This window comes from Diadema setosum, chromosome 2 (assembly GCF_964275005.1).
Source record: "Diadema setosum chromosome 2, eeDiaSeto1, whole genome shotgun sequence".
In the NCBI taxonomy this organism is placed as follows: domain Eukaryota; kingdom Metazoa; phylum Echinodermata; class Echinoidea; order Diadematoida; family Diadematidae; genus Diadema; species Diadema setosum.
This window is the reverse complement of record NC_092686.1, coordinates 45891680-45910362: the sequence shown is the minus strand read 5'-3', so window position 1 is coordinate 45910362 and position 18683 is coordinate 45891680. Positions and strand designations below refer to the sequence as shown.

At 38.2% G+C, this 18683-nt stretch overlaps 1 protein-coding gene across 1 annotated transcript in view; it reads left to right on the top strand.

Moving 5' to 3' along the window:
- Positions 1–18683, top strand: part of LOC140246056 (cyclin-dependent kinase 17-like) — a 96391-nt gene that overhangs the window by 36279 nt on the left and 41429 nt on the right. The window lies entirely within an intron of this gene.

The following is an 18683-nucleotide window of genomic DNA, read 5'->3' as shown; positions in this document are numbered from 1 at the left end:
CTACTTTGAAGCACTGATGCTGGGTTTTTGTTTCATCTGCAATGTGGTAAATTATGCCTTTAAGTCTCAAGACATGATGCATGTTTGTGATTTGATCTCTGTCATTTTGCTTTTAAAGCAACAATGCATACAGACAGTCTGCTGCTTTGTGTAAGGTCGACAGGAAACAAACACCAAACTTCGGCAGCATTTTATGATGACACTGGCTTTTAGTGAAAGTGGAGAGGATTTGTAAATGACAACCAGTATTACACCACAGATCAGGAGGGATGCCTTGATGTCTACTGAACTTTGCATGAGACAAGGAAAGGAATTGTTGACAAACAACAAGAAATAATGTTCTGGAGTCAATGTTACTATCATAGACATTCTCAGATCACAAGGAGGGGGAATGTTATCACATTTTCTTGTCTCATTGTCATCCCTCATATGTATACATTGTAGGAAGAAACATTCCTGCTATTCAGGTAGTAAAAAATAAAATAAAATGGTTGGTTGCGTGGTCCTTTAGCCATGAGCACTACTGTACCAAGTAGGGCAGGGTGCCACGTAACTTCTTTTTTTTTTTTTTTTAACCAATTGCCCAATCGAGCAGGCAGATTTTCATTTTGTTGTAAAACACTTGCCCAAATATGAATTTTACTTGCTCAAAAAAAGAAAAAGGAAGTTCAAAAATATAGGAAAATAATGTGGAAGAAAAATCACTTCTAAGTCAAAGTGTTAATAAAACATAATCACTTGAATAAACAGCACATGTTGATTCGCAGGAGAAAATGTATCGGAATAACAGACTTGGTTTGATCGAGTGTTGGCGTTGCTTTGCCTTCCCTTAAGAGTTTCTTCACATAAATGTTGGAAAGTTGCTGAAATGAAATTAAAGTGCATTGCATCACTGGACAGTTGTATCATGAGGCTTCTGTATGGTTGATTTTATGGGTTTGTGGGGGTGGGGGATGTGAAAGAAAGGTGGCTTCAAAACTCTTTGCTTGCCCAATTTGGGCAAGCATTTTTTCCTCAATGTTCCAATAACACTTGCCTGACTTTGATTTTCACTTGCCCTGGGCATTCAGGCAAGTGCTTACAGTGTATGTTACACCGTGTATAAGGGTCTGTTTTTCCCAGTTATTAGACTAATAAGCTGCTAAGGAGAAAGAAAAGAAAAAGGGAGGGAAAGTACCTAATTACGCCAAAGAGAAAAACACGGATTCCATTGACGTTTGCTCCATAGAAAATGACCCCACTGCTGCTGGGTGAATGCTGGGCGTAAATATCAACGAAAAAGTGTTAACAGTGCATCATGCATCCATTGTGTCATCATAATGCAGTGGTCGGTGCAGTGCAGGTGAATCAGCCTGTCCAGGTGAATGATGGGTCCTTAGTACTGGGCTAGTGTTACCTCTTTATTTTGAATGACAGAGAGTGAATGATTGGCTCGAGAAATTTTATATGCGTTGTCTTATCCAAAATGAGCATGCTGATGGTAAACATAGTGGACTGTGTTGTCAACTAGACTACATTGTAGCATTAGTCACAAAATGTTATTGAGATATTTACAACGTGCTCGATGAAGTTTCGTTTGCATTGGCAAAGAGTAAACTATCATATGATTAGGTTAATTTCCTGAATCAGGACATGGCACGCTATCTAGAAACTGGGGATGGTTAGACACTTGAAACATAAAAACTACATCACTAATAGAGAGTTTCAGTGTTGAGATGTTATCACAGGTATCACTTTTATAACGTTGTTAATCACTTCATACAATGCAGCAGGTGATCAGTAGGATGGTGGTCATTCAGTGTTGAGCTTTTTATTTTCTCATTATTTCATTCCCTTGTTCCTCTCAACTTTTTTTTTGATACTAACCTTCTTATTAGCATCAGGTTTAGATTATGTTTTGAAGAACCATGGTGCTTTAAAAGAAAGATAAAGGCGGAGCTGGTATTTTCAATCACTTGCCTGTCACTGAAATGTGGCAAATTATTTCTGAGAATTGATAACAGAAAGTAGGTACAATGAATTATATTTCATTGTCATGGCATGACATTACATTTATCATGATTGTGATCGTCATGATCATTGAACGATCCATAGCTGACATGGAGAAGAGGTCTGATTGAAGATGCCTGCTCCATCCCTGAATGAGTCGTGTATAAACACACTTGTATTAAATATCGAAACAGCATTTCATATGCTTTGTACACAGCAGCATGTTCATACGTGTATGTAGAGCTGCGCGTGTTAGATGACATTTCAGTGAGAGTACACATTGGGGAGCAAAGCTGTACATACATGGTGCACTGCCGTAATACATAGTGTACTTGGTATGTTACTCAAGGCAGCCCTGCGAAAATCAAAGAAAGTACACGCATAAAAACTACCCACGTCATAGCATGATGCAACTGCCATTCATGTGGTAATCCATATGTAGTACATATTTGTGTCAAGTAAACATGAATTCAGCATGATTGTCTCCTGAATTCTGTTCGAAGTTTCTCATGGCTGATATAGGACAATGGATTTTGTTTTGTGTACTCTATTCTAAGATCAAATCAGAATTCATTCATCTGCATTTTTTTGGGGTGATAATTGAGAAATTCAAAGCATTCTAATTAAAATGCTTATAATGACTGACTTTCACTTAAATTTGCAGTGATATTGTGCAAGTTCTCTCCTGTGTGAATAGATATTGTAGAAGGATGGCAACCAAAGTGCAGTTTAAAGGTATTATTTGAAAGGATTGCTTTATCTTCCTATTCTAATTAAATAACCCTATTATTCACAGCCTGATTCGCACAGTCTTTTCACAGGCTATTTCATGCCAATCAATCAATAGCTCCCTCTTTTGTCCAAATATTGACTTCTGCCATGTATGCTGACTCCCGGCTGGAAACAACCATCCGGCATTTCAGGCAATCAATATGTATGTCACACACTGCTAATCATCAAAGACATTGATTGGTAGAAGACCTAAAGGACGACATCCTTCGTCTCAGCTCTGATACGATGCTGATTAGAGCTGTAAGTAGTCCACTGGCCTTGTAGCATCATCCCGCTGAGACAATGTCCAGTTCTACTGACCATTCTTTTAATGATCATCATCCTCCAGCTGAGAATCAGGGGATGCAATGGTGTACACATTGGCCAGTCTTAACCATGATTTCTGTCGCCATTGCGGGCTTGAGGCTTCCTTGCATTACGGTTGGTTTGTTTGTTAGTTTGTTTGTTTGTCCGTGTGCAAAATAACTCAAAAAGTTGGGCACGGATTTGGATGAAACTTGCAGGAAAGGTCAAGAATGACATAAGGAACAGATGATTAAATTTTGGTAGTGATCTGGAAATTTTTATGGATTTTATGAAGGATTTTCGATATTTTGGCAGGAAGGGTCAATGAACTTGGGAGTGGGAGTTCAAGCTGCGCATTTTTGAGGTTTTCATACGCGCACTAAAGTGCGTGCTCTAGTATCTGCTAGGGCGAGGTGCGCCGCGCAGCTGAGGGTTTATGACATAACAAAGGCTTCTATATTGGGAAATCGGACGATTTTTCAGCACGCATACGTATGGGTGGAAATCACTGATCTCTATGGAAGAGCAAGATCATCATTGGAAAGTAGCTGCTTGGCGGAGGTCTGCGCTCTCAGAGTGCTTTTCTAGTTATCTATTGTATGCTTTCCTTTTCTCCCTCGAGTCCATACCTGTATGATAGACTTAAGTACATGATGTAATGGTGTGTATATAACCGAGGACAGTAGGTTCAATGTTCTGTAGTATAGACTGCAGAAGTATTTGAATATCAGGCAAGACGTACAGTGAAGCATAACAGCACTTTGCATAACCTTGAAAGTGCAAGTGTTCTTTGCAATGTGATCTTCATGGTTGAACACAGTACAAGTATCTCACACCATGTCAAAGACAATGAAAAACCTGTTTATAATGATCTACTTTCTCTCTGAAGTAGATAGAAGAATTCTTGCCACACTAGCCACTGCCCTGGATATGTTTCCTGTCATGGTATGTGCTAGTACATACACATACAAATATGCTCTTACTAAGCATTCCCCCCCCCCTTTTTTTAAATAAATGTGAGAATACATTCTAGCCTTTTTATCAAATAGTGTCATAATTATATCTCAGCAGTGCTGACTTTGTAAAGGGTGGGTGTTAGAATTGTTGAATTACAGATACAAATAATGTGTTGCAAAATATTTTATTAAATCATACCGAAGGGAAAATTGCAAGGTACAATTTAGTGATATCATTGCCCTGTCTATTTCACATGGATGTGATTGAGATAAATATCACTGTTTCGCAACAAAACACATCAAAATTAAAAAGATATATAATGTTTGTTTGTACTGGAATGTGTTCTTTTCTGATTATCTGATTTTGTTTGTATAAAGAGTCAAGTTGAATTTTGACTGAAATTCCTTTTATGACCGCTGAGCGTTAAAATGTAGCTGCCTTGTCATGGTATTGGGAATTCTGCGAATATGTAAATGTGACATTGTCAGTAATATGAGCAAGGAGGTATGCGAGAATGTGTATACCTCCTTGGTATGAGCAGATGGAGAGTGTTGAAAGGAGATTTGTGATACTTTGTAATGATCAAATTGGACTCTCTTTTTTGTGTGTGTGTGTACATTTGATAAAGGTCATCAAATTCTTAATAGAGTTTTTTTTTCTATTTTTTTTTTTTTTTTTTTTTTTGGGGGGGGGGGAATTAATGGAGATTGTGCTTGCAATACTGTAGTCTCACTCTTCAGCAATTTTATTAAACAAGGATCAGTATATATATATAAAAAAAAAAAAAAAACATTCTGGATTTTCAGTCTGTATTTACTTCCCATGGATGCAGAATGCAACCCCTTCTTCCCTTTAAAAAAGCAAAAAAACAAAAACAAAACAAAATAAAAAATCCCATCCCAAAACAAAAAACAAAAACGAAAAAGAAAGAAAGAAGCAAATACAGAAACTCAAAATAAAACGGGAGTAGGACAGGGAAACACAACATATAAAAATAATGAGGTTTGTCAGGCTCAGCGTGGTGTCTATGACAGATTTAATTTTGTGTTTGTGTAGTCTTGATAATACAAATCCATCTGACGACAGAGCTAGAGTATGGTATCATAGTTTATATGCAGCGCAATGATTAGGTGGGAAAGGAGGCTGGTCCAATATCTGTTCCACTTTCAATTCATTATACATGAGTGCCTGAAGGCAGATCTATGCATCCAGAGTCACATTGTGTCATTGCTGTACTTGGGTTGCTGAGAAATTGATATTTTTAACAGTTGGGAGTTATGCTTGTGTGATGACTGTGATATCAGGAAAGCTTTTAGTGGAAGTCTCAGAAGCTGCATTTTCTGGGGTTGATTCTGTATTATCTATTTTGATTTTTATCATTCATTGTTAGCGTTTTACAAGGTACGTTAAAAAAAATTGTATTTTAACTCTTTGTTTTTCACACAGGGCTCAACGTTAGTGGTGGTCCGGTGCCTCTACAAATTGATATCGGGTCACCAGATTTTAAAAATGTTATCCTTCGGTATCCCAAGCGGGCAGCTAAAATTCAAGTTTGAATTTTAGATTTTTACAATTATTTCCGGCCACTCCATTTCTTTCTTAGGCCACCAAAATTTCAAACTCAAGGAATGGTCTAAATGGGCCACCAGACAGAAAAAAAAGAGTTTATCTAGAGCCCTTTCACATTTATTTGTTTTGGTCGCAGAATTTCAAAAGTCTTTGCTTCATATAAAACCATTTCTCTGATTGGCACCACATTCTAAATGGTAAAACTTCCTGTTCTCTCCCAAGTTGACAAATGTTTGCAACATTTCTTTCTATTATTGTGCAAATTTAATGAATATTTTTTTCATATTGATATATTCTTTCTGCAATATGAGATACAGCTGTGCATGCAGTGCAATTCAAAGATGTCATTTTAACGATGACAGCTAGGATGGTAATGTCTGCAGCAAATTTTCCCCAGAGGTTGATGGGTTAATGTTCCTGTTATTGGGTCTGAAGGACCCTGTGAGGAGGCTGTAGTGTGAGGAGACTGTACAGTGTGAGGACTATGCTGTGGAGGTGTAAGGCAGGGATTACGAAAGACCCACCTCTGAAAATAGTCCTTTGTGAACATCAGCTGGGCAGAGCAGAATCATCACCTCCATACTCACTGTACAATGAAGGTGACACTAGTGATACATCTGCCCCTAGGAACATCAAGATCCAGGCATTTAATGACTTATGAAGATGATACAAAGATAGTTTGGCTATTTGTGTCTTCGGAAGGCAAGCTTGAAGGTTGAAGAGTAATCGCAAATATACATAGATGCTGTTATTTTCCTATAAAAGCTCATGAACAGCTGCAAAACTGCTCAAAATGTGAAAAATTGTGGCAGTATGGATGTCTTGAGTTCAATCTTTCTATACTGATAGCTTCCTGTATTTGCTGAGGTTTTTGCAATGAATTCTCTCTTTTTCATTTTTGCAATAATGTCATAATTAGCGGAATGATTAGCAAGGGTAAATCTTTAAATGAGACCCTGAGACTAATCTTGTTCAAGAGAGGGAAAGGGAGTGATTGAGGTGTACAGACGATGGACAGATATGTTCACTTGAATATCAATTGGCCATCTTTCAGGTAAATCACATTATGCCTGTGTCTTCAGTGTCTATATAAATGTGTGTGTGTGTGTGTGTGTGTTTGTCTGTCTGTTTAACTATTGTGTATCAAGTTATTTGTGTGATAATGCAAGGAGATACTGCATTAGGGCAAGTGTGTGGGATGCTTGTTTGTCAGATGGCAACATGTCCTAAAGTTCTGTGAATAGCACATGCCGTTGATTGCCTGAGAAGTGGAATCACCTTCCCATAGTGGACTGGAAGTTAAATGTCAAAAGCATCATTTTTTTCCCTTTCAGCCATTCAATGGGAGATGCCCAGTATCTAATCAAGATATGTACTTTCTGATTGCTTGGGAAAACATGTGGAAATTGGAAGGACTCTCTGTAGAGCCTATAATGGAGAACTATATGATTGCTGGGTAGGTCTCAAAAACTTTGATTCCTGTTTTCTCTGAAAATGTTTACTCTTATAATCGGTAGAAAAGAAGGAATACTACCAGTGATAACAGGGCATATTTAGGTTATAAGATATTTGCTTAACAGTCTATTATTAGCGCAACCAAATTTATACTTTTCAGAGATGTGGTGTTAAACCATGCAGGAAACTGGAAAGTGGAATTCACAAATCAGTGAAAAACTGTGTCAAGTTGCCATTCTCTAGCTCAATTTGTACTGCACTCTGTGCTACGTGAAGAGCTAGTTAATTCAATTCTCCAGCAATTTGCATCCCTTTTGGACTGCAGCAGTGGAATGAGCAAAGCTATTGGAGTTAGCACTTAGCGTAGCAAATCTACCACTAATGTAGGCAAGCGATGTTATTAGATTGGACAGACCTGCTGTTTCTTCAAATGAACTGTGTTTAGATCTGCACAATTTGTAGCATTTCTGTTCACTTTACACACAATCAAAAGGAAATGTGCCAATATATGTGGGATGAATTTACAGTTAATGTGTTTCAGGCGACGGTTCCCTCCTTTTTTTTTTTTTGCATTTAAAGCCATGTATCATTCCATGGAAGCACATGATTATGTGTGCGCAAGCTGTGCATCCAGAGGCTTTAAACAAAATGCTCAAAAGTTGAGATCTTATCAGTGTAGAAATCTATTGCACATTTCGCGCAAAAATAAAAGTGTGTGAATTTGTAATGCCAAGCAGTTACCTTTTATTGCAATAAGTGCTCCCAAAGCCCTACAGCCATGACAGCAATGAGCTGTTCGAAGTGTTCACTCTATCGTAGTGACCATCCACGAAATTCATCTTAGCTGGCCAAGTTCAAAAAAGTGATTGCGTGAAAATTTTTGCTCTTACCATAATACTGAATGTAAGAAGTTCATGATTACACATGGTTCTTTCACTATTCGGACCCAAAAATATGAGATAATACTAATGATAATAGTTGATATTTTTAGAGCACCTTTTCTACTGGATACAAAGCACTATGAGATGCCGTCCGTGGTCGCCATGGGAGATGAAATTACCAGGCAGTGACAGTACAAGTCCAGTGCATAATAAGTAGGGATATCAAAATAAGAATGGTAGGTCTTCTCTCTATTCTTTCCATTAAGCAGTGGTAAGCATACATGTGGTGTATGCATCATTCACTTTTTAGTAGATTATAGATAGTCAATGAAATATTTGTACTACAAAAAGTACATAACTTACAATTTGCCATATGGGTTCCCTGTCATTAAAGCCTTCTGTTGAAATACCTACCTGTAGATTAGATAACTTGTGCATTATATATGTATGCATTTATTACTGTTGAACATACAGCTTTTTCATCCGGCAAGTCATACTCAATTAGATGCAATGATTATTCCTTATATGAAATGCATAGCAATGTGATTTTTTTTTTTCTTGCCACTGAAAATCATGCCAATTTTAATGGTACCAGCAACAGATATTGCCCAGAAATCTGTAGTTTATATTAATAGTTTCTTATAAGTAGGATGGATCCAAAAGAAGAGCAGCTTTGTTGTTCGTGGGAGAGGGAGTGTTCCCATTGTCCCATTGTCTGGCAGAAGCACAATCTAGAGGTGGAATTATGTTCCTAATCGGCATGAGCCACTCCTACCCAGTCGTGTGAACACAGCCTGTGTGTCATGTGAGTGGGGAGTTTGCTGAATGGTTGACCCCATTGCATAGCGTATGGACCCAGATGATTTGGCGAGATTGTGAATTGGTGGTGGTGGGGGGTGGGTGGGATCATGGTTCGGCAGCCAGTGACGTGGGCAGCCATGAAGGGTAGGTGGGCAACAAGCCAGATGCCAAGATGGCACCATGAGGGCGTGCACCATCCTGGCTGTGCTTAGCTGTGTGAAAATGGCCCATCCATCAATGTTGCCTCTGACATGCCAACAGTGTGAAAGCTGGGCTTGTTTTGTTCCATGTGCTGAGAACGGTGATGAAGATAGTACCCTTGTATATCTTGATTAGATGTTAAAGTCATAGCTCATCTGACAGAAAGCTTTATGGAAAGCTCTATGCTTTCAAGTAGATAGTCAATTAAAAAGGAAGTTTAATCAAAATTTATAGGTGTACATTCAGTGCCTCTGAATATTCACAGAAAGTGAGCATCATAGGTAAGTGCATGTTGATAATATAAACACGTGTATGGCTAGATATCTGATGAGATACTACATGCCTATGCTTCACTTTCACATTGAAATTGGCTTGTGGTTTTAGACAAAAGCAATATAATTATTATGCAGTTACAAAGTACAAGTGCCTATGGTCAATTCCAGCGTAACGGACATGACATTCAGACCACTTTTTTGTGATTCAAACCATCACACAGTGAAACTGGGAGTCTCCAAAAGTTTCTAATTGAGTTTATCAGACACATTTAAGTATATGGAACGTACACTGAAAATTTCAAGGAAATTTATCAAGTGGTTGTTGAGAAATTGCATTTTTAGCGAGCGTAACGGACATGACACTAAATGGACAAGGCATTTTGATCTACTTACCATTATGAAAATTCCTGTGAATTTTTGGATAAGATGCAGCTGGTTTTGGTCTTGATTAAACCTTTAGGTCATGCTTTACTCATAAAGTCCTAATTTAGAGTAGTTTTACTGTTCATTCTTTTTTAATGGTTTAAAATATTGCGTAACGGACATGACACTTCGAGTGTAACGGACATGACAGTTTTGTCCACTTTTTGTAAGCTAAGGGAATTTTTTTATTACAAGGTATAGCAGATATTCAATGGTTGGCATAGTAAGGTTAGAACATAGGGACACACATCATAACTGCAATCATGTAATATTTCTTATATTTATATCATTTTAGGGGGGTTAGTCTTTGTATATATTTACAAAACAAACAAATATAAAAAAAATTCGCTCCTGCACCAGCTAGCTACAATTAGTGACAAATTTCCAGTTACTACCACCCACCATAGCAAAACAGGACATATTACTATCTTATACTGTGGTTATTTTTTTCTTAGTGGCCTAATATTTGATACTTAGTATTATACACTAGCGTAACGGATATGACACCCTTGTAAGGTGAACCATATTTTCACTTCTTTGTTTCAAAATAAAAAGATTAAAATAACTGCACACTGCTAACTACATTATGTTCTTGAACAAAACATAAAAAAGTCCTTTTATTGCAGGTTTCAGTGATCTAACAGCTACTCTAAAGCACATGGAGTACAATGCCCAGAGTACCACAATGGCATACATGTACAACACAGAAGATCATGTCTCCATATCTGCGGATAGGCAAAGAAAACAGAACAAACCAGAACCAGATCTGTATGAAATAAAAAGTTTGAATACAACATCATTAAAATGAACTCAGGATTGCATCAACTTTTATGCAATGAAACAGGACAACAAAACTGTTTGGTACCATTATCAAATTAATGTTATTATCTGAAAGAAATAAGGTATGTAAATTTTATTTCTGCAAAGTTCTTTCATTTGGCATTAATGTCATCCTTGGAGTAGAATCATCCTCTGTTATCCAATCTTGGATAGACTATTGTAAAAACTTCCACTGCTAGTACCAGTACTTTATCATTGTCAACAAATGCTTTATTTTCTTGGCTAGAAGTAAATGATCAAGCCCCTTTTTTTTCTGAGAATTTTCACAACATATACCGGTAATCCATTTCCATGTAGAGTGGTCACCTGGGCAACAAAGTATTTCTTGTTTTCTTCACGGCAAATTCAACTCGTACAAATTGTATAATCAACTTCTTGCTTGCTTAGGCTTGCCAGAGTGGAGTACTGGTTACATTATTCTCACCAGCTTGTGAGTAGGACTTTTTGAAATACTGGATGCTTTCCCTACAAACTGGTTGTAAATGATTAAATACAGTGTACCTTTCAGTGGATAAACATCTTCTCATAGCATCTCAAAATTGTGCTTTTTGTACGATGCTGAGCGCTGTCATATATACCGGTATATCCCTTGGCATAGAGGTACATCTAGTTTAGTTGTATTGATGAAATGGATAGGCAGCATTCAGACTGACTTTCTCTGACGATAGAGCTACATGTACTGTCAACACGCTTAATAAAGAAACAATTCCATTCTCAGCCCTCTTGGCAAATGATATCTCATTAACGTGCCACTGAAGGTGTGGATTTATAGAGTCATAGAGATCAGAGAGGTACATGTATGGATGCAGCACAATCTTTTTTTTTAATTATGAGGCAACACCATCATTGAAGACATTGATGCTGGTGACATTTGGATTCTTTGTTGTATCATCAGTGATCATGATCATTGGATGCACGAGGATCCATTTGTGCAGGAGTTCCTGGCTGTTGTGTTGACTCCATGGCGAATATGTGTTAAGTGTTGTCTACAATGTACTTATATGTAGAAAATGCTCATTTTAAGTATTGAAGGGAAGGCCAACAGTGAAAACTCCATTGTCTAAATACTCCTTGGAATGACAGCTGCTGTTTATCAGTCAGGATTACAAGAGGTGGGAATGGATCAAACCGGTTTAACAGGGTAGCAAGATCATCTAAAATCAACAGTCTTCCAGTGGCAGAAAGCAAAGTCTGCTTGTTTTTGTTTTATTGAGTGATGTGCAGACTTAATTATTTACTCAAGTATAGAAATGTCCTACTATCCTCAAGCAATTAAAACTAATCACCATCCTGTTTCACTGAGCCACAGTGTTATTTCTGCCACTTGTCTAATATGAGGTGTCATGTCCGTTACGCAAAGCGTCATGTCCGTTACGCCATTTACAGGAAAACTAGAAGTGGTATAGAAAAGTGGTTTCCACGCATGCAAGGGGATTCAATCCTAACATAGAAAATGAATTTGCAGCAACTTTACACTAATTTCCTCTTGGCTATGAAAACTTATAGTAAAAAACGTAACGGACATGACGCTTCAAATGTTAGAAAAATCACACAACTTTGAGGATCAATGGGTCAAAAACTGATGATTGCTGAGGAAGTTGGTTGTGATTTTCCGTTGATATATACACTGGACTATAATTCAAAACCTGAACAAGGCCTCTAGGACATATCTGGCCTGCTTTAGAGACAGGAACACTAAACTCTTTAAAAAATAGCCAAATTTTTGCCTCATTGCAACACATCATACAGTATTTTCATTGACTGAGAAAAATACAAAATTTTGTAATGACAAAGATGAGACTAGTGAAAAATTAAAATATATATGTTACTTTTTCAGAATATTTGAGAACTTAAGTGAAACTCAAAACTTCATTTTTTCGCCAAAGTGAACATTTCTCATGGAATTGCCCCTATGTTTGTTTGGCTCTAAAGAACAGCCGTTTTGACTCTGTGTATGTTTTTTTTTTTGGTTATGCGTAATTTATAATAGTCTTCTGAAATATCATACTTATGTTTATTTTTGAGAAGTGCAGAGAAAGTTGAAAATATGTGGTTGTAGTTTCGCATCCTCATTTTCTGCCGTTGTATTGCATACAGACCCAATCAAAGTCTTGACTTTAGATGAAGTGGTAGATTGTTATTTGTAATCTGTATACTGTATGTTTATGCTCGTGTAAGAGCATGTGTCTGTTTCCTTTGGATATACAAGGTTGAATTTCATGTCACCTGTTTCGTGTAATATAGGTTGTGATAACATGACTCGTGAGATATCCAGCCATTTGTTGGTGTAATGGGGACAAAATTTCAACTCTGGCTTTGTAATCACAATACTCAGACAATGTACCCCATCTGCCATCAATACTTTCACCTGTTAGTAAACATGATTATTTCATATCATGGACTGTGGTACATATCAGAGATCAGCAAGCGTTTTACAGACCCGTTCAGATGACGCCAATGACACCAAACACCAAGCACATGTGTCAGTCTTTTTTTTTTGTGTGTGTGTGTGTGTGTGGCTGCTAAATTTGAGCTCATCACAGGTCATGAGCGGTACCCAGGGTCGGGGAGGTGGGATGAGGGATGGCTATGACGTCATGCTGTGACTAAAGTGATGATCACTCCCGGCTTTAGTCCGTGCCCGTACCTCTCCAAAATAGCAGCCTTTTGCTCCGGCTTGATGATGGTTGAGAGGGTGGTCAGCTCTTCAAGTCGAAATGAAATTCTCCCGCTCGGCTGACTTACAAGTGCTCCATCGCTGGCCTCTGCACAGTCCCATCTTTATCTTCTGTAGAATAAATCACAAATAGGGATGTCTCTAATAAGATACTGCCTCAAGGCACATGAACATTTTAAAGGAAGACCCAAAAGCAGAACTTGTGTATTTGCATCTCATTGCTTGTGTTAAACCCATCAAGGCCCGAGGTAATTTTACTGCAGAATTTGTCATCCTATCCTCGTTACAGTGCCAACTCTAAATTTGTCTGATTAGTATCCTGTATGAGAGGAAGAGTAGATAGAACAGGTAGAATTCATTCAAAATTCAAAGTCAGAAAAACAAAAATTTGCCAATTTCAAAAAGAAATGTGGACATTTAAGCTTCTAAAAATGTTTTGAGAATCACATTTGAATTTAGTTGGAATCGTTTAATAATTGCCCAACCTATCAAAGTTAGCAATTGTATATTATATCATGACTAAAATGGAGCTCAAATGAAGAAAGCATTGATTACTGTGCAACACAATATTTTCGCGGCATGAAATTTTCGGGAATTGGAGCCAATGGCCTTTTTTTCTGCATGAACATTCGCGAGTTGCTTCTAACATTCAATGCGTATAGTGTAGACAAGAACTTTCATGTGCATTTTAATTTTGCGAATTTTGGCTTGTGAAATTTGCAAGATTAAAATGCTCATGATCATTCCTCATTTTACAATAGTATACAAATAATGCACAGGTGAGAGTGCGTTAGTGGAGTTGGAGCGCACTCAAGGGTATTTACAATTTATTGTGTAACATGCACGAGGCGCAGCTACAGTTTACATTACATTGTACAATCGTATGTCTTATGTGGAGCCAAGGGTATAACTTATCTCACCATGCAATATAACTGTTCTGAGAAATAATGCCCAGTATTTTACTCCAGTGTGGCCTACAGGAATAGTACAGCACACTAATACTTGACCTGTGGTATGTAGGGGGCGCATCTATGTGGCCAGGGAACAAAACAACGCTGTGGTGATGGTGTTAATTCAGCTGGTATTGATGATGGTGCATGCTGTGCACATCCCACTGTCCCTCCCCATGGTTGGATTGGAGCTGACTGGCTGTAGGGCTGTGACGTGTTACCATACTTTTGATTCACATAGAAAGTGAGTCACCTCTGTAAGATCACGTGCAATGTGTACCCATTTACAGTGAGTCTTTTCTGGGAAAATGAATTATGTCTGTGAAGCAGATCATACATTACTTACTCCTTACGACCGATCAATTGAATTGTCTTTTATTTTTTCTTTAAAGACAAACAACTATAAATGCATATTCAAAATCAATTGACTGAAAAATTGTTCTTTGTGTAGATTCGAGCTAAAGTTGTATGCATTAAAAACCTTGACACAATTCTTGTCAGGAAGATGTAGAATTTGTTTTGATAGAAACATAATGTGCCTTGTATTGACAGTGCAGTTTCATAGAATATTGGTAAGGGAATTGTTGACCAGCTATGAGTAATATAATAGTCTCTTTTTTTTTCTTTTGTCTCCACTGTATCAATCTCTGTCACAAGCCAGCTGATCTCAATGTTCTACCGAGTGTGCCTCCATACAGACTCAATGTACCCTCAGTTTAAATCCATGAATCAAAGCCACAGGGAAATGTGTCGAGACATGAATGTTGCATCAGTGGCATGGGTTAGTGTTCCCGCACCCAGGTGATGGTGCTAATGGTTCTTTGTGTTTTCTGGTGCCTGCGGCCTCCCATCTTCCTCTTCAAAGCTCAAACAATGTTTGCGTACTTGCTGTAGTGCTGTCTCGAACTGCATCCCAGCGTCGTCGCCATGGGAACGGGCAAATGATGTTGGCACAGATTATCGAGTGGGGCTGGCTGGCCAATCTGCAAAGGATGGATGGATGATTAAAAGAAGCATCCAACTGCAGTGTCTTCGCATTGTCTTTGATTGTCTGTATTTATGTTGCGGGGGGGGGGGGGGGGACTACTTATAAGCATAGCTCCTTCTTTTTGGTTCTGTATTGATGTTGTGCTCTCCAGTGAGATATATTGAACACAGGAGGTAACTGAATGAGAAAAGCAGTTTACTTGAATGCTCTTTCCATACCCAAACTTATCTTTGCGGTGCATAAGCTAACTGCTGTGCTTTCTATCAATATGACGTGGTCGTCCAATTCTGTTTTTCGAGGCCATGCTCAAGTGGAAAAGGTCAATTGAGATTTGTTTGTGTGTCCATGGTGGCTGAATCACTTCTCTTTGGGCTTGAGGCATTCAGGTCTATGCTAGACTGGAACACAGTTTGTCTAGATATATATTGGCTAAACATGCAGACTTGGGATCTCCCCTCCCCTTCTCTCCCCCCCCCCCCCCCCCCCCACACACACACACACACCAACAATTCTATTTTTGTGGGTCCTCTGTGGCACTGTGGCAGTGATTCTCTAAGCGTGTGGCATATTGGCGTGTTCACCTGTGCAAATATGGGAAGAGTAAATATCTCATCCGTACATTTCCCTGAATAAGTCTGCATCACGTTTGTGATAGATCTCAATGTGTTTTGTAGTGCCTAGATGTTGCTAGAACTCTGTGGGGCATTGTCTATCCGTGGAAGTTGTTGGAAAACTGCCCAATATCTTCAATTCAAATTGGAAAAAAAAAAACACCAATTGATGTTTGTTGAGTAATATGAAAATGGAGAGAGAGTCAGAGATAAATAAACTGAGAGAAGAAATTTGAATTTAGAGAGATAAAGACTTAAAGAAACAAAAAGATTGAAAAAGGAGAGAAAATATATATCATTGCATCGTGGAAGTAGAGAACATATTATGTGCATAGATATGCAAATGATATAGTATTGATGTCATTATTGAAGTGAAATAATGTAGGTTGTTGTGATCCCTTGAGATGTACATGCTGGTGAATTTACTAGTTAGTAAAAAATCATCCAATTTCATGAGATATCTCCACACACTTTACTTTTACAGCAAAATCTCCCTTTCTACCCCCCCCCCAAAAAAAAAGAAGAAGAAATGTATTGATGTGATTCAACTGGAGATGCAAACATGGAAGGAAGTTTACATGTAGCAGAAGTATAGTAATTATAAGGGATATGATTTTTTAATAACTGTTTTTTTCTAGAACCTTTCCATCATTAGATAGGCACAAATGAATTGTTATTGAGCACCATACCCCTAGACATGCACAAATTTCCATTTGTGACCTCATAGTCATTATTGGGGATTATTGACTGCCAAGATACCATTTTCAGGCAGGAGAATTTCCTAAATTTACCAGCAGCTAATGGAGGGGATGGGGGAGATGTACAATAGTTCTGTGATAAAGTAGACCCTCCTTAACAATATAAGGAGCGCATTACCTGTGAAGACAAACAACTCTACCTGACCTTGTGTCTTAGGCATGGGATCATCTTTCATAGGTACGTGATGGCCAAGAATGAAGGAGATCATATTTTCTTGTCTACAATTAACTCTGACCTGAATAACAGGGATATCATTGATGCAGGTAATTAAAAAATATAGCTTTGACACCCTTACCAAGGCTGCTCTGTTTTGTTTGTATAATATCTGTTTATGTTTATGCCTGTTGTTGATACCCCATATCAAATTAGGGGAACCTCCCCTCCTCTCCTCCCCTCCCCCCCTCCCCTCCCCCCCCCCCCAAAAAAAAAAACACCCCAAAAAAACCAAACGGTAACAACAATAAACGACAATAACAATAAAACTCTGGCGTCTTGCACTCTACATCTGATAGAGCATCAAAGTAATATTCGCACAATGTTTCATTTTGATTGAACACATGTCTTGAAAAAAAAAAAACACCTCCCCCTTCCTCTGCTACTTTTGAGGTCTTCATGAATACTCATGTGACATCTTATTTCATTTTCATTTCACATTTGCAGACAACAATCCTCACATTTTCAAGTCATGATGTTAAGCACAGCTATAATTTGGGACCAAAAAAAAAAATCCTGTTAGGCTTGCCTTGATGTGAAGTACCCATGTACATGCTGTAACAAGGGTTGAAGGGAGAATTTTTGTGCTGTATGTGAAAGAGTCACCAGAGGAAATCATGCTTTGAAGTGTGACATATTTCTGGAGTTTACATGAAGTTTACAAGATACACGATTGCAGACTTTTGTCCTCAATTCCTGTGGATTGTCTGACCGGTAAACCTTGACTGAAATGTATCCATCTCAATTTACTTCATTTTCCATGCTAATATTTCCTGTTGAATAGTGAGTGAAAAAAAAAATGTAGTCGAAGGCATTCAGAACAGCTGATATCCATGTCATAATAGTCATGGGAGCTGTGACTGAGGTATTAAATCACTGCCAAACTCTACTTTTCAGCCAAAACACTCTACCCTTAATGCAGCCTCTTTGAGCTCTGCCTCAAGTATCAAGGTATTGATGTGCAGCTGAATACCTGATCCTGTCCTGAGCTTTTGATACAGATTCGCCCTTTCTTAGAGCCCTTTTGTGGCTGTGTCTAAATGCAGGGCTGTTAATCCGTGTGTTGTTTTCTGAATACAGGGTCCTTCCCATCAGAAACCGTTTACTCACTTTCTCGACAAAACTTCCTCCATAAGTGTGATATGATCAAGATTAAAGTCTCTGTTTGTTCATTCTTCCCAAGGGGCCTGTATCTAAACAACAATTAACAACAAGGGCAACAACAATAACAAAACAAACAAGCAAAAATAGGAAAAATACACCCATGAACTTTTCAAGAAACCTGTTTTTTTCTTCTTCATCTTCTTTGAGGATTGGTCTATCTCACAAATCCTTTGAATTTTAAATCAATTGGCACACATCTCACCAGCTTAAGTACCATTCCTTGCAAGTACAGTACAACCTTTTGCCCCTTGTGCATTCATGACTAGTGGAGACTATTCGGATTGGAAATGTGTATCATGCTTCCTTCTACCTGTGCTAGACCACAGTGACAGAATTAGATCACCTCTGTCTATTTTCAGACAATTTATATCCCAGAGGGTCGGCCCAGAGATGGCAAGAAATCACATCAAAGGAGACTTCCTTGAGCTTACTGCATGCGTTTGTGTACTACGTGCTAGGACTACAATTTCCCCCTTTTGATCCATCAGATGTCTGTCTATCCAGCGTCTAGCTGCAAAGAGGAAATTGAATGGGTTTTCCTATTGTGTTTGCTTACTGCACTATCATTCAGGTATTTCAAGTCAACAGAAGATAGCAATACTCGACCGATCTCAAGCCTATTCAGATCATTTGCCCCCCCCCCCCCCCATTGCAGCCTAATCTGTGTTGGTAAACAAAGATTTATACCATTTGAACTTCTTGAAGTGTGGATATATCAAACAAATGGTAGGAGATTGTGTTAGGAGTGAATGCAAAGTCCATAGTGAGTAAGAGGGGCAAAACTGGACTTTAAATTACAGTTAAGAAGATAAAAGAGCAAACACAATGATTAGTTCAGATGATACCGGCATTT